Below are 13,844 nucleotides of genomic sequence, written 5' to 3'. Positions count from 1 at the left end.
TCGTGTTTAAATGAAAATTTTGCAAATAAACAGACCTCGTTTCATCAGCAAGAGGTATAAAAAAGGATGAACAATCGCACGAGTATGTAAATAAAAAAAAAAAAAAAAACGAGAAATGTTGTTTCATTGAGAAAAATGCGATGAAACTGTCGTTTAACGGTCGATCGGTTTACAGAACGATCAAGCGATTCGAGACAGAGACGGCGGCGAGAAAGCTCCGACGACGAGCCATAAATTATAAGTAGGTTTACAGACGGAAGTATTCGAAGAAGTAACGACTCAGTATCAAGAGGATATATATATATATATATATATATATATAATATGCCGGGGATAGATGTATAGGGACGGGGAACAGAAGGGGGGGGAAGAATTTTACAGAAAATTAGATTTCTTAGGGAAGCTTATCGCTTGATTAATGTGCTTTTAATGGGACACGTCGCCGTATTCCTTCGCGGAATTTTCCACGCCTCTCTCGGGTTGTTACACAATGTATAATTTACCCTAGCGTGAAAGAATAAAGAAATATGTCTATAAATTATATCTCTTTGAGTATTCATTTTTTAATGTAAAATTTATTACACTAGGCGATCGATCACCGCGTTTAGTTCAACATAACTCTAACATGCTGTACAAGATTTTGTGGCAAGCTTCGTACACTGGCAATAATATCGCGCGGATCAAAGATGACCGAATAATCGATTCTTTGACAAAAAAAAATATGAACAATTTTTAATATTCATCCCACTTTGAACGAGGTCTTCCCTCGAAAAGCTCGGAATGGACCCAGACAACTGGTATTCCTATCAAAACCCCTGAAAACCGTTTCAAACGTCATGCAACATGAGCTGTCACTTAAATCAACCGCATTCGGGAAAAAGTCCACGTTGTGTAAATTACGCGAATTGCCTCGAGAAGGTAAAATGATCATTTTCACCTCAAGAAACACTGTTTTCCAATTCCTTTTTCTCACCACGGCCATTAAATATGTAAATGTATATAAATATACATTTATACGCATATACATAAAATAATAATACCAATAATAGTAACAATAACATGTTACCACGATTACAATAATGGCGCAGAATTCCAACAAAGCGTGAACAAGACGTCGTTAACATCGTAAGCAAAGTTTACTCATTCATTATGATTCACTGACAAGAAATTGTTGTTATTCTTTTCCCTCCCCTCTTCGTTTTATTCATTTCTTTCGCCTTCCTCACGATTTACGCGAATCGATTATGTACAGTAATGATTTTCATTTCAATTCAACGAATATGATGCACCTATTTTTAAAGGATAAATGGAACCGAGGATGAATAGTTTTACAGTAGGTATATACTATGAGTGTTAAAAGATAGATAAAAGATTTTCACGTAACAAGGTAAACTAATGAGAGAGAGAGAGAGAGAGAGAGAGAGAGAAAGAGAGATAGAGAGAGACAGGAATCGAGCTTTCCCTATGATTTTCACGAGTTCGCAGGAGGTCGAACATGACAAATACGATAATTGGGGTGCCGCCCATTGAAGCGGGAGGAAAGGCATAGATGTGTGTATATATATATACACACACACATATATACTATATATATATAAGATCTTGCACCTGTAGGCGGCGGAGGAATATAATGCAGACATTATTCATGACATTATTCGCGAGTGAGACGACATAAGGGGTGCTTTGCATATTTTTGATATAGACTCTCACCAACACACTGACACAGGTCTAGGTGCAATATTCTTCCCCACATTAATGATCCTCATTTTTTTTTAAATTATACAATTTATCCTCGATTTATATACAACGGGAGATCATTCAAGTGTTTCGTTTATATGAACTTCCGGTAGTGAATGGAGAAGAAAAATTCTCTTGGTGATCATCGCAACGGTGAAATTGATAGCAAGCTGTCTTTGACTCACGTGACAATTCTCATTCCCAGATCAAATTTAGAGACTCGGTGCTCGATGTGTTATCATAATTTGATCCCTGACTTAATTTCTGTCAGCAATTCTTTATCTTCTTCGTCTTATGAAGCAACTTTCGCCATGTCTGAAATCTAGGATGACGACGCTGGTTGATCCGTCAAGATCCACCGGCGTTTTCAGCGCAGAGCTAATCGTACAAGCTGTCAATGTGTAATATTGTATTTATACGAGACCGCGTTATGGGCCATCACGCATCCCGCGGTTCACCTGTGCCAGAGGCGTTTTTTTTTTCGTCACCATCGTTATCGTTGTCGTTGTCGTAGTATTACAAAGCCCCCAGGACCGAGGAACGTAAAACACGCGATACGTAAAAGTGTGTAAAAGGTGTACGCGAGGCAGCTGGTGTATCGAATCGTAGAAGTGATTTCGCTCCAATTCCCAAGCCGCGGAAGACGCGGGTGTTACCCTTTGTTCGGTAGCAAACTCACTCGCTCCGTTTACTAATCCGTACGAATATGTAGTGCAGCCAATATCGAATGTTATTTTCAAGTCTGCAGGAACGAAACCGCGGAGTGTCAGACAGATTGTAAGATGTTGGTGCGCGAAATGGAGTCCAGACTTGTACACTTGGGAACAATGAGTCTGAGACGACTAATTTTTTACACTAGACAGTTATGTTGGCAACACAGAGAAACCTACAGCGCCACACTCGGCCGAGCGCGAAACTAACTCAATCTCAACAAACATAACGTAACCCATGACCGTCGAATCTAACCTTATTGTTAGAATACCGCGGGGATAATGACTTGTTGGATTGACACGCAATCTAAGGTTAGATTCGACGGTCATGGGTTACGTTATGTTTGTTGAGATTGAGTTAGTTTCGCGCTCGGCCGAGTGTGGCGCTGTAGGTTTTCCTGTGTTGCCAACATAACTGTGTAGTGTAAAAAATTAGCCGTCTCAGATTCATTGTCCCCAAGTGTACATAAATATACTTCCGCTCCGAAAAGCCGCAGCAGGTTCAGGAAAGCAGTCTGTGGAACACGGGAGAAGGCAGTCGGTAACCCGAACGGTTGTAATGAAATTGATTCGGATCAAACCGGACGGGCAGTGAACCGTGGACGACGCAAAATTGGGACTCGTGAGGCATGACCCGTGTCGATCGATGTCTAGGTACGAATATTAAACCTGTCCCCCGTAAGCCGGAGGAAGATTGATCCACGTTAAGTGAGGTCAGTTGCAAGACTCGCGTGTTTCTCGGATCTTACAATTAGTCACGGTTAGAAGCAGCTAGCTGGAATACTGAAATCGAGAGATATCAATCTTCCACAAGCCCCAATCGAGGAATACTCCTTTGGCCCGAAGGTCAGCGGGTTTTTCACTTCAAGAATCGACTTGCGAGGGGCTGCCTTTTCACTATCGAATCAAGCGGTGGTCGTTCGAACGGTTATTGGAATGGTACGTGTATATACATAAAAAAGATATATAAAACCGCATCATCTTCTATAAACAGAATGCCGCAAGTCATACGGCACGTGTAGCCTTCTCCTCGTTAAATTCGGAGCCTCCCGATGCGCGAGCATCTCTTGAGTTGTGTTGGAAATAGTTTAGTGAAACACCAGGAGCACGTCTAACACATTCCAATGCAGGCGAGAAGGGCTCGGCAAGTGGCGCCGGTGATCTGGAATCGCGTTATAAGTTATCAGATTCCAATGGCAGGATGAAACGGGCTGGATTGTAAGGGTAGGCAGATATGCGGTTGAGCCTAGAGGCTGAGGCTGAGGTCGAATAATCTCCGAGATCCTTTCAAGGCGGTGTACGTTGGTGGTGGAAGCCCCGCGAGGATCTGAAAAGCAAAAGAGCGACCCCTCGATAAAGAAGCGGCTGCATGCAGCATCGTAGCAGCAGCAGCATTAGCATCTGGGCGAATGAATATTCCGAGATAAATATCGAGAGGTAAAACTAGCGCGGTGGTGCAACGACGCCGCGCTGCACATACACACCCTGCCAACAAAAGATAATACCTGCAGCAGGTCTTTTAACACGGAGTCATGACACTGCAGCTGCATCTGCAGCAGAAGGTGTGACGAGCCAAGGGTGCCTCACCCCGGACGGTGCAGTTCGCTGCAATGATAAAGTGGAGTGAGTTGAGGAGAGGGAGAAGCACTCGATATGTGGGAGAAGGTCAAGCCTCCACAACGCCAGACAATGAAGAACTCCTCGAGATTCAACGTATGGATCGTTCGGGGCGGCCAACCGATTCTGTGTCAGCAGCCGAGCTTCAGCCAGTCGAAGATTTTCACCCGTGAATAATGTACGGCACAGGTTATAAATTGTACCCAACGTATGACAGTTGCGATGTTGATCTCTCTTCATCTCGGCCACGGGCGGGTCAATCTCGCTTCGATGCTGCCGGTGTTTTAGACGTGCTTCAACATCTCGAGGATGGATGGATAGATAGATAGAATAGATCGGCGTAATTAACGAGATATTCCGTCTCCAATTACCGTTTCTCTGCACTACCTGCAACCGTGTGCCGGTGGTGGATGAATTGTAAAGGTATTCAAAGCGCGGTTAGATCGTTCCGTTGTATGTTAACCGGGCGCGCACATAATCGAAGCTCAGCAACTGAACGAGCGCGTTGAGTGACCACGACTTTAAACCGTTACAATGGATGTACCGCAGATACGGGCGTATGAAATTTACTGCCCTTCGACGCTTGCTCTTCCAACGTTTACTCTTACAGATATCTAACGTTACGCTTCACCGAGAGCAATTCCATCACGGGTAAATAGACGTCAAAGCACATACACGTACGATCAACGGTCGTCAGGGTGTGCCGAACACATCAATAGATTCTCGCCACTCGGTAAAGCAAATAAATTTGTGCCAATATTATGACCGATTATACTGTTGTGATTTCGAACACATAAAGCGATAGTTATAACAGCCCCTTTTGATTCTTTGAAACATTTGAACTTGAAGTTTAATGGATGATCGGAAAGACAGACAACATTGCGGGTGGGAAAATTAAAGACCATCATCAAGTTTGTTTGCGTGCACCGAAGATTTCGAGACTTTGTGAATTGAAAGGACTTGAAGTCAAGTACCTTTGAGTGAATGCATGATTTCACGTGACTTTGAAAGAATTGAAGTGGATTCTCGCCGAGTTGAAGTCGTTGAAAGAAGTATAAGGTTGGCACCAGTGGGTTAAGTTGGGTGGTTGTCTCTTGTACCAAGAACCATACGCATTCAACTGACGGCGACTAGGGTTGTTCGTCTATCACTAATTCCCAGGTCAACGACTGGTTACACATGTCACCGTTCCCGACTCCCCCTTATTTCTAGTGGCAATAGCTGACTAATATAGTTGGGTAAACAGTCCATCGGTCAGGAATATAATTCCTGATCCTTATCCATACCGACTAATGGTCAATTCACTCGGAAAGCAATTGCCGACTGCCTGCACCGAGAGTAAAAGAAAGAAACCGTAGTAAAAACCCAACGGCAGAAACTAGGATGAATTCCAAGGAAACAGCGGCTCGCTCTTCAGCTGAGGTACCAACCACAGTTTATATTCACGTACATAAAAGCAGGATGCAGCGTGTCGGTGCAACTTTTCCTTCCTCCGCAGAGCAGACGTGGGATGATTGTTAAGGTTGTAATCCGAGGCGTAACCGCAGAAACGGGATTTTGCGGCGAGTCCATACATTTTCGCGAAAATTATCATGCCGAGGCTGCTGAACTACCGACAGCATTACTTTCCGACCCACGCAGCTTTCTGTCTGTCCAGCGAAGTGCGTGAGAGCCAGCTCGCATAGCAGTCGTTGTACAACGTCGAAAAAGGGTCAAGTTGCTGGTCGAGCTTTACGGTATGAACGCTGGATGAAAAGGGACGCAGGAATTCCGCACGCTGCTTGACGAGCCTCTGCGCTGCGAAAGCTCAAAGGCTTTTCCCAACCCTGCACATTGCTGGCCGGTCAAGTTGATCTACGCCGCCAATTGGACTCGAAGTTCGTGACAACTGAACGGGATTCCATCAGGCAGTACTTCGGCTGGAGCTACGAACGATTCCGTACTTGCCGGAAGATTTTTGAGGATGGATGAAAAATGGCCGGAAGCAAAATGTGATTAAGCGTCGTTCAAAGGATGACTTGAACCGTTCTTCCCCACTTCTAACACAAGCCGCAAATCGCCGATGGCGATAAAGGGATGGATCTGACAGCGTGCAGGGCTTCACCGTTTTATTCATCTTCCAAAGCCTGCCTCTAATCTCCGAAGCGTCAACTCTCCCTGCAGCGTCACGGGTGCAAACAAAGTAAAAGCTCGGTGTCGTCAGGGTGAACCGATGAACGATGAACGTTTTGCACTTCGTGACAACCGCTTTTTCACCGAATAGGTGGAGGATACCTCTGGCTGTGAGAGCCGCGACGTGACGTCTTGTAAGTCCTTCGATGCTTGGTCTCTTGCACCTGAAGAGGGGAGAAAAACGCTTCGGACAGAGCCAATCTGAAGTAAGGAAATCTTCGCCTCACGTATCGGAGAAAGGAATACAACATATTCCCAAGACCTTGCAGCGCTGCATCGTGGCGAAATTGATAAATGGGGGATCGATTATCGATAAGGGATTAATCGGAAAGGCGGTGAAATTGCTTTAGGAAGGTTTGCGGCACGGGATGCCTGTCTTAACAGGAAAGGGTGACGGCGGCGGTAGGGAGAAGCCGAAACGTTGAATTACACAAGCGCGTAACTAGACCGCACTGCAGGAGTGCTTCCAACTTTCAGGATATTAGGGTTAAGATATCGACCTCCACGCACGTAATAAAAATACACCCCAGAGCCCTTATTCCCGGCTTCCCGTGGCTTAGGCCGCGGTTAAGACCCTGGATTTTCGAACGACGAGAGGCGACTTTCGCCCAAGAAGCAAGTTTCGATCCTAAGAAACGTAGAATCTTTCGTTCTTTTTCTGTTATTCTTTTTTCACAAACAAATTTCACCCTCCAAGTCCCAACAGTGACTGGAAACTCTTTACCAGACTCAGGAGATTTCGTCTGACGGTTTGCACACCTATTCTTGTCCCCCTCGAGAAGTGCTTTTACTTTTTACATCCTCCGGATGTTCCCTAAAATGCATGTATTGCCGGGCATCGATTGGACGTTTCGCTTTTCGAGAATTGTCGTGTGATACGAGGGCGTTTTAACCTCGACGAAAGGAAACGTTTGCAAAGAGGAGGTGAGATAAACAAGGAAAGGCCACCACGTTTTCCAGCCTGAACCGAGTTCTCTGATCGCCCCTTTATCGAGCTCGCCTCCTCGCTCGTTTATTTACATAAGCTTAAAGTCACGTATAGCATCAGCATACAGGTACAACGGTTCGCGGTTCTACAGGCTCGTGTTCAAACGGGATATTACCCGTCATTAAGAGGATTTCTAGTTTTATCAGCCACCGGTTAATGGGCGCAGAAAGGAGGGGGAAATGCTTCATCAACATTTCAGGTGGCGGAGATAACCAAAGCACACAACATTTTCCCGCACATTGTATTAATAACGCAGTTTTGCAATCAAAAAACTGCACAGGTTTTTTTTTTATACCGTTTCTAATAGATTTTCACTCACTGAAATCAGCGAAATATACTCAAAAAGTTTCATCACGTCAGGTTTTTTCGTAACCTCGTGTTTGTAGTTTTCATTTAGAGTGTGACTCCCGTTTAATTCGAAATCTGGTATTCTATTCTTGGTTCTAAAAATCCTGAGCAAAAGTGATTTCTTACTTCCATTTGATATTCATTGGAGTGAGACTCAAGAATAAGTACAAACAGGGAAACGGAAAATGGAAGTTATTTCTAGATTCAGCACACCCGAAATCATAATGTTTATCAAAAACATCCCGTGTAGCTGAAACAAAAATATTTTTTTGCAGACCTGTGTAATCCGAGAGCAATTATCTGAGATTGGGAAAAATGGTATGAGGAATTGAACTTGGGTAATTTCACGATTAATTTTCATTTTCTCCATGCCGAGGTCAACGTCTCCCTCACTCCAAACCCCTGAATTATACCGTGTTCCTCTTTTCCTTTATTTCTTCTATTTTTGTTTTCACTTCCGCAGGGTCAGCCGCCCTCCGTGTCGTTCGACACGGTCGTCAAATTCGCAGTTACAATTCAATTTGTTGACGCTAAACTCGAAGGGCGTGGAATAAAAAAAATTTATCGGGTATAGGTATATAATATCCGAGGCTCGTGATACACCCGTAGCTCGTTTATACGCGGTGCTTCCGTCGTTTTTCGAAAAAAAAAAAAAAACAAAAACGACAAAAAAAAATAAAACACGCACCAACGAATTTCTCTTCATTTCCCGCCGACTAATGGCCGCGCTATTGTTCACGCTCGTGGTTCTCCAACACACGTTATATACACACACGGACTCGTATTACAATTTTGAATCGCGTCAAATAAATTCGTTTTTCAGATGTTTCGATGCGGTGTTGCAATGACTGCAGTGACACGGTTAATAAAACAAAATAAAAGCTGAATTGAAATGAGAAAGATAAATACAAAGTGTAACTAAGAGTTTCGAAAATACTGCGTTTCAAGGTATATTCGAAGATTCCGAAAAAGAAATTGACGATTATCAAAAACCCTTACAATTGTAACGCTTGGTTATAATTTGACAAACTTATGAAGTAGGCAGGGGGTGACTCGAATTCTACAGTGGGTTGGAAAGACGACACAAGACCTCGAAAATAACGATAAAACTTTTCGAATCTGGTTACGAAAGGGTGAAGAGGGAGGATACTCGCGGGAGGAATATAAAGCGGGTTGGATTAATTGACGCGTCGTGAATTTTCGACGCTTCTATAAACGGGTTAATCATGGATCTGTGTGACAAGCTTTGACGTGTGCGATTAGGGCACCGAGTATTCGGAGGGCTATTAGAAACAGCGTTTCTCTTCTCGCTGGTGTTGCAACGAAGTCCCTACACGATTTGGGAGGTCCGACTTGCAAATGAACGCCCTTTGTCAAGGGTTAAGGCCGGGCACTGATCCTCGGATAAATTCGGACCTCGCCCATTTCTTCGCAAGAAAATAATCGTCATATCCTTCCGAACGAAGCTGACATCCGAAATTGGAACGATCAAAGGCTGAAGAGAACGATCGTTTCACTCGTATTTTAGAACCCCGAGTACTCGGTGTACCAATTGCCATTTGGCTTCGAATCTTTGGTCTAAACAACAGTAAATTCGATTTTCAAACACGAGATATTAATTTTTAGTATTAACGAGTTTCTGGGAATTTATAGAAATATTACCGAAAATTCTGTTTTTCCCGTTACCTTTTTTTTTTTTAAGAACATGAAAGCACTTGGAGCAATTTCACTTTGAAAGCTTTATTATTCATAATTTCAATAACATTTTAAAATTTTATCATTGAAATTAATTTTTGTTGAAACTATAAATGACAAAGCCCTCAAACTCAAATTGTTCTACGTATTTTCATTTTCTTTAAAATAAGAAAATGAAAAATGAAACTAAAAAAAAAAACTCCTAAAAATAGGTATGATTTTAGACCGTCCAAGTGACGAATAAGGGAGAAGGGAAAAATGATCAGGAACCGCAATCTACTCTCACGCTCTCTGGAGGACGTTAATTTCGGTCGAAAGAGGAAAATCGCTTCCACCGTAGAGAGTTGAGAAAATCTCGACTGGTCAAAGCTGGAGCGAAGCGGAAGAGGCGCGGAGCCTGAAGAATCCGGTTGAATAATTTACCGAGTTTTCAAGTGCCGTTTCAATTTTTAGGTCGGCGAGTAAATTTTAACGGATTTTCACCGCAAGCTCCGATCCGTGCGCGTATACGATATCATATATACGTATATTAAATGGTTTTACACCCCGTTCCGTAGCAATTCCGCGTTATCTCCAAGCTTTGTGCTTCGAGAGAAGAGCTTCCATTGCATGCATACATATTACATTATTACATACACCTATAACGTATTACGTATGTTGCCGCGGAACGAGAGATATGTAAATGGAAGGTGAGTTGGGCTCGACTTTTCCACAGAAGTAGGTACACGATTCTTTAAACTAATCAATGATCAACGGTGCGAGAATCGATTTTTATTTTCTCCTCTACGAAGATATGCTCCTTTCGTTTTTTTTTTTTCAGAGAGCCTCCTTCGCGCGTTCAAAGTTTCAAAGCTCCGATTGGCAGGTTATCCGAAAGCGAGTGATCGCGGGGTTCGGTATTGAATTTTTTACGTCCAAGGGCTCCCAGCGCTCCTGAACGATGCTATTGGCTCTTATGTCTGTACGCAGAGGGCCTGCTGCCGTAAATAATTAATACAAGAGCTTGTTAACTGATACGAAAAGCAGCTGTCGGCGCGTTTGCCAAGGACCCCGCATTCGCGAGAGTAAATCACTCGCGAATTAATCAACCAAATGTATACGGAATTTTCGATAACTGGACCTTTATTTCAATTTTATTTTATTTTTTTTTTGTTACTTCTCCATTTTTTCCGAGAGGCTCGTTCGGAGGTCGGAACTTTTATTTTTTTTATTTATATCCTGCAAGATTATCAATTTCAATTTATGATCGTACAACGAACGAAATAAGAAAATGATTTCCCATTGACATTATTTTCCCCGTCTCATTATTTCCGTTACTTTTTGGAGTTTGCGCGATTTTTAAAAACAGATCGCGCGTTGCGAGCTAAATAAGCGTTTAAGCCTGCGTTAAAAAATCCGTCAAGTTTTACGTAAATTCAAGTGACAACAGGTTAAAAATCGACATAATTTCCAAATCTGAATGAAGAAAAATGGTCCCAAAAATACGAAGACGCTTCAAATTATACTCGATGTTATTTAAACGTGAAAAACATACCTGTGTGTATAATATATCAGCGACATAATTTTTCACGAACAAAATTATAACGCTGCGTTTCCGAGCCGCAGTTTCCGTCCTCAACCTCGTCAGAATTGTTGGAAATTAATTAAAAGACTTCGGTCTGTTTTCCTGCACACTGCACTTAAATCCCGGAAATTTACGACGGTGGTTTTTGTACCGAAGCCGTAGATGCATAGGCAATACGAAAATGTCTACATTCGCATATGTAATGTTGCGTACAGAGTTTTTCCCTTCATGTTCGAAGAGTGAGAAAATATTGATGAAAAATCTGCGGAATAATTAATCGAACGATCACGGTGCGTCAATAATTCTTTCACCACTTTCGAACATTTTCTACCAGCACCAGATTCATTCAAAATTGTGAATTTACAACATGCGCGTGTATTACAGATACGCGATAAATAAATAATCGTTACGAATGAGAAAAATCTTGTATCGATCTCGACTGCATCACGGTTTGCCACTCGAGTTATTCGGTTCTTGCACCGTCAGCCTTTGCCGCGAGTTTCTGCAGCGGTGGATAGATTGAATCAGAGCGAAAACTTTCGGCCGGTTGAAGATAACAAGTCGAGCTTTCGTGGCGTTATGCGGCTAAAGATTGTACATCCGACACTACGAACGAATGCCTCTCCGAGTGGAGGGTGCAATAATTAAAACGCGAAGGTTCCGAAAACCTCGGAGCTTTATGATCACCGGAAAACTTGATACGTGATAGAATTCGGAAGTGTACAAGCGAAGGTAAAATGAAGTTTTATTTTGAGTTTAAAAGAGTAATGAAAAAAATAATTGTACTATATTTGTTTTTCGACGAACAGCGTACGAATCGGGAATAAAAAAGCAAATATTGTTTTTACAATTTCGTTGTGTCAGAACAATTTAGTACCTTTAGGTGAATGGATTCTTGACAAGTTAGACAAAGACGAAAATAATCCATTTGCATCTTTTAATGAGTCAGATGAAAGTTGGAGAGCACGAATTACGAAAAAATCTACCGTCTAATAATGTAAGACAATCTTGATTGATGACCTTTTTACTGCACACGAATAATTTTGTCATCAGAAACTGACCGTTTTTCGTGATTGTCGGATACCCGGTATAATGAAGACCGTGCAAAGCTGCTTCCAGCGAAAAAGAAGTTACCGAAACAAGTCGAAAAATATCACTGGTCCACAGAAAGAGATTACGTTTTTTTTTCTCCTTCTTATTTTTATGTATAATCATAATAGATTTGATTCTCTCAAATTGAAATATGGTAATAAAAAATATGTACCACGTGTACCTTTCACGTAATGGTTTTTTTTTTTTAAACGACACACTATTTTTGCTTACAAATTATAAAACACTAATGATAGCAGCGATATTTATAAACAAAAAGGTATAAAGTTAAACAGTTTAAGCATCGTAAATCGTCAGAAAATCTATCTACTAGTATAATTCAAGTCATTTTGTAGCTTTCTTTCATTTCATATCATCGCTCGGAGTTTCACGGTGAATCTCATCTCTTTCTAATTCCTCCTTTCCTATTTCTCCCTCGAATTCTCTTTCTATCAATTTGAACTGGTTTTGTATAGACTTATACTGTTTAAATAAATTATAAGAGTAGTGTAAATGCAAAAAAAAAAAAAAAAAAATGAATCGTATCAGGCAATACATACGTGATAGCAAAAAATGGAAAGCAGATACAGATTCGGTACAATGAAACCAGTCATATCTGTAATGTGTATATTTTCTTTTTTTTTTTTTTCGAAGGAGTATTTCTTTGCGGAGCTGTGTATTCTCCGCGGCGTTAATGAATCACCGGATGTGACCGATCGACAAAACGACGTTTTAATGCCAGTGTTTAGTCAGACAAGAATCTTACTGTTCGTTACTGCCTAGGTGCGAAAACCAGAATTCCAAAGTAATCTTTTCTCTGGCCGCAAAGCTACGTGAATCTTTTATTCGAAGGATGGTAACGTTCGTTCTCAGCTTATACAGACTCGTCAAATCTGTCATTCTGGAACCGGAGTGAAAATTGCTAAAGCACAATGAACGGATGTAGAATTGGTTTGCATGTGGCGCCTGCTAACGACGTGTGCTTTGACTTCTTTTTTTCTCTTTCTCTTTCTCTTTCTCGCTTTGTCGTCAGCTATTATAATACTATACGTGAAACAAAAGACGACCGGAAAGCATTTATCTTTAAAGCGTCTGCAACTGAACAAAGTAGAAAAGAAGTTTCTTTGCCATTGGGATACGGCTTTGCGAGGCTCTTAATAAGCACATCTTTCCTCAGACAGGCCTGAGGTATTCTTTTCCCAGCGTTTCCCCCCCCCCCCCCCCCTTAATTTTCTTTCCTCACTCTTTCTCTCTCTCTCTCTCGCTCTACATGTATACCTTCTCCTTGATATTTTCCTGATTCTCATCAGAGCTTTCGAGAAATTAAGATTACAAACTTTCGCCTCTTTCTCTCTAATCCCTTGACTATTTCTCTTTCTCAAAACGTTCTCTTCAGATCCGATATTTTTACCCCAACTCGAGAAGTTTCAAGCCTTCGTATAAAAGTATATCTGGCCAATCTCCGAAGTCAAAGTTCTAATCAATTTTGTATTTTATTTATTCCGTTCTCGTCCTTCTCCTCCCTCTTCGTATTTCAACCTGCAGGTTACTTTCGTCACTCGATCCTGGTGAATATCTCTACCTACCCTCGGTTCTCATTCAATCGAAACTTTATCACAGAAGCGATAAATAATACACGTGAGAAAAGAACGTAATTGGTGTATGAAAATCGTTGCGAAACGATTTTCGCGCACGTGCGTCGCAGCTCACGCCGTGTGTACAATATGTTACAGGAACCCTCCTCCGTTCCCTGGGATTCCCGAAATCACGGTTATTCCAGTCGAATAAATGTTGTTAGAGGCAGACCCGCCCGTGCCTCTTAAGACGTCTACACGCATACGTCTATCTATATATCTGCATGGCGAGGAATTTCTATTCCTACCCCGTGTTTGAACCGAAATTAAGACCTTCAAGCTCTGAGCTA

The 13,844-nt window shown here is 42.0% G+C and overlaps 1 protein-coding gene across 10 annotated transcripts in view; it reads right to left on the bottom strand.

Annotated features, from left to right (window-relative positions):
- Nucleotides 1–13,844, bottom strand: part of LOC124305725 (potassium/sodium hyperpolarization-activated cyclic nucleotide-gated channel 2) — a 165,824-nt gene that overhangs the window by 105,135 nt on the left and 46,845 nt on the right. The window lies entirely within an intron of this gene.

The sequence above is a fragment of the Neodiprion virginianus genome, chromosome 1 (assembly GCF_021901495.1).
Source record: "Neodiprion virginianus isolate iyNeoVirg1 chromosome 1, iyNeoVirg1.1, whole genome shotgun sequence".
In the NCBI taxonomy this organism is placed as follows: domain Eukaryota; kingdom Metazoa; phylum Arthropoda; class Insecta; order Hymenoptera; family Diprionidae; genus Neodiprion; species Neodiprion virginianus.
Note: the sequence above shows the minus strand (reverse complement) of the source record. Positions and strands in the feature narration are given on the sequence as shown.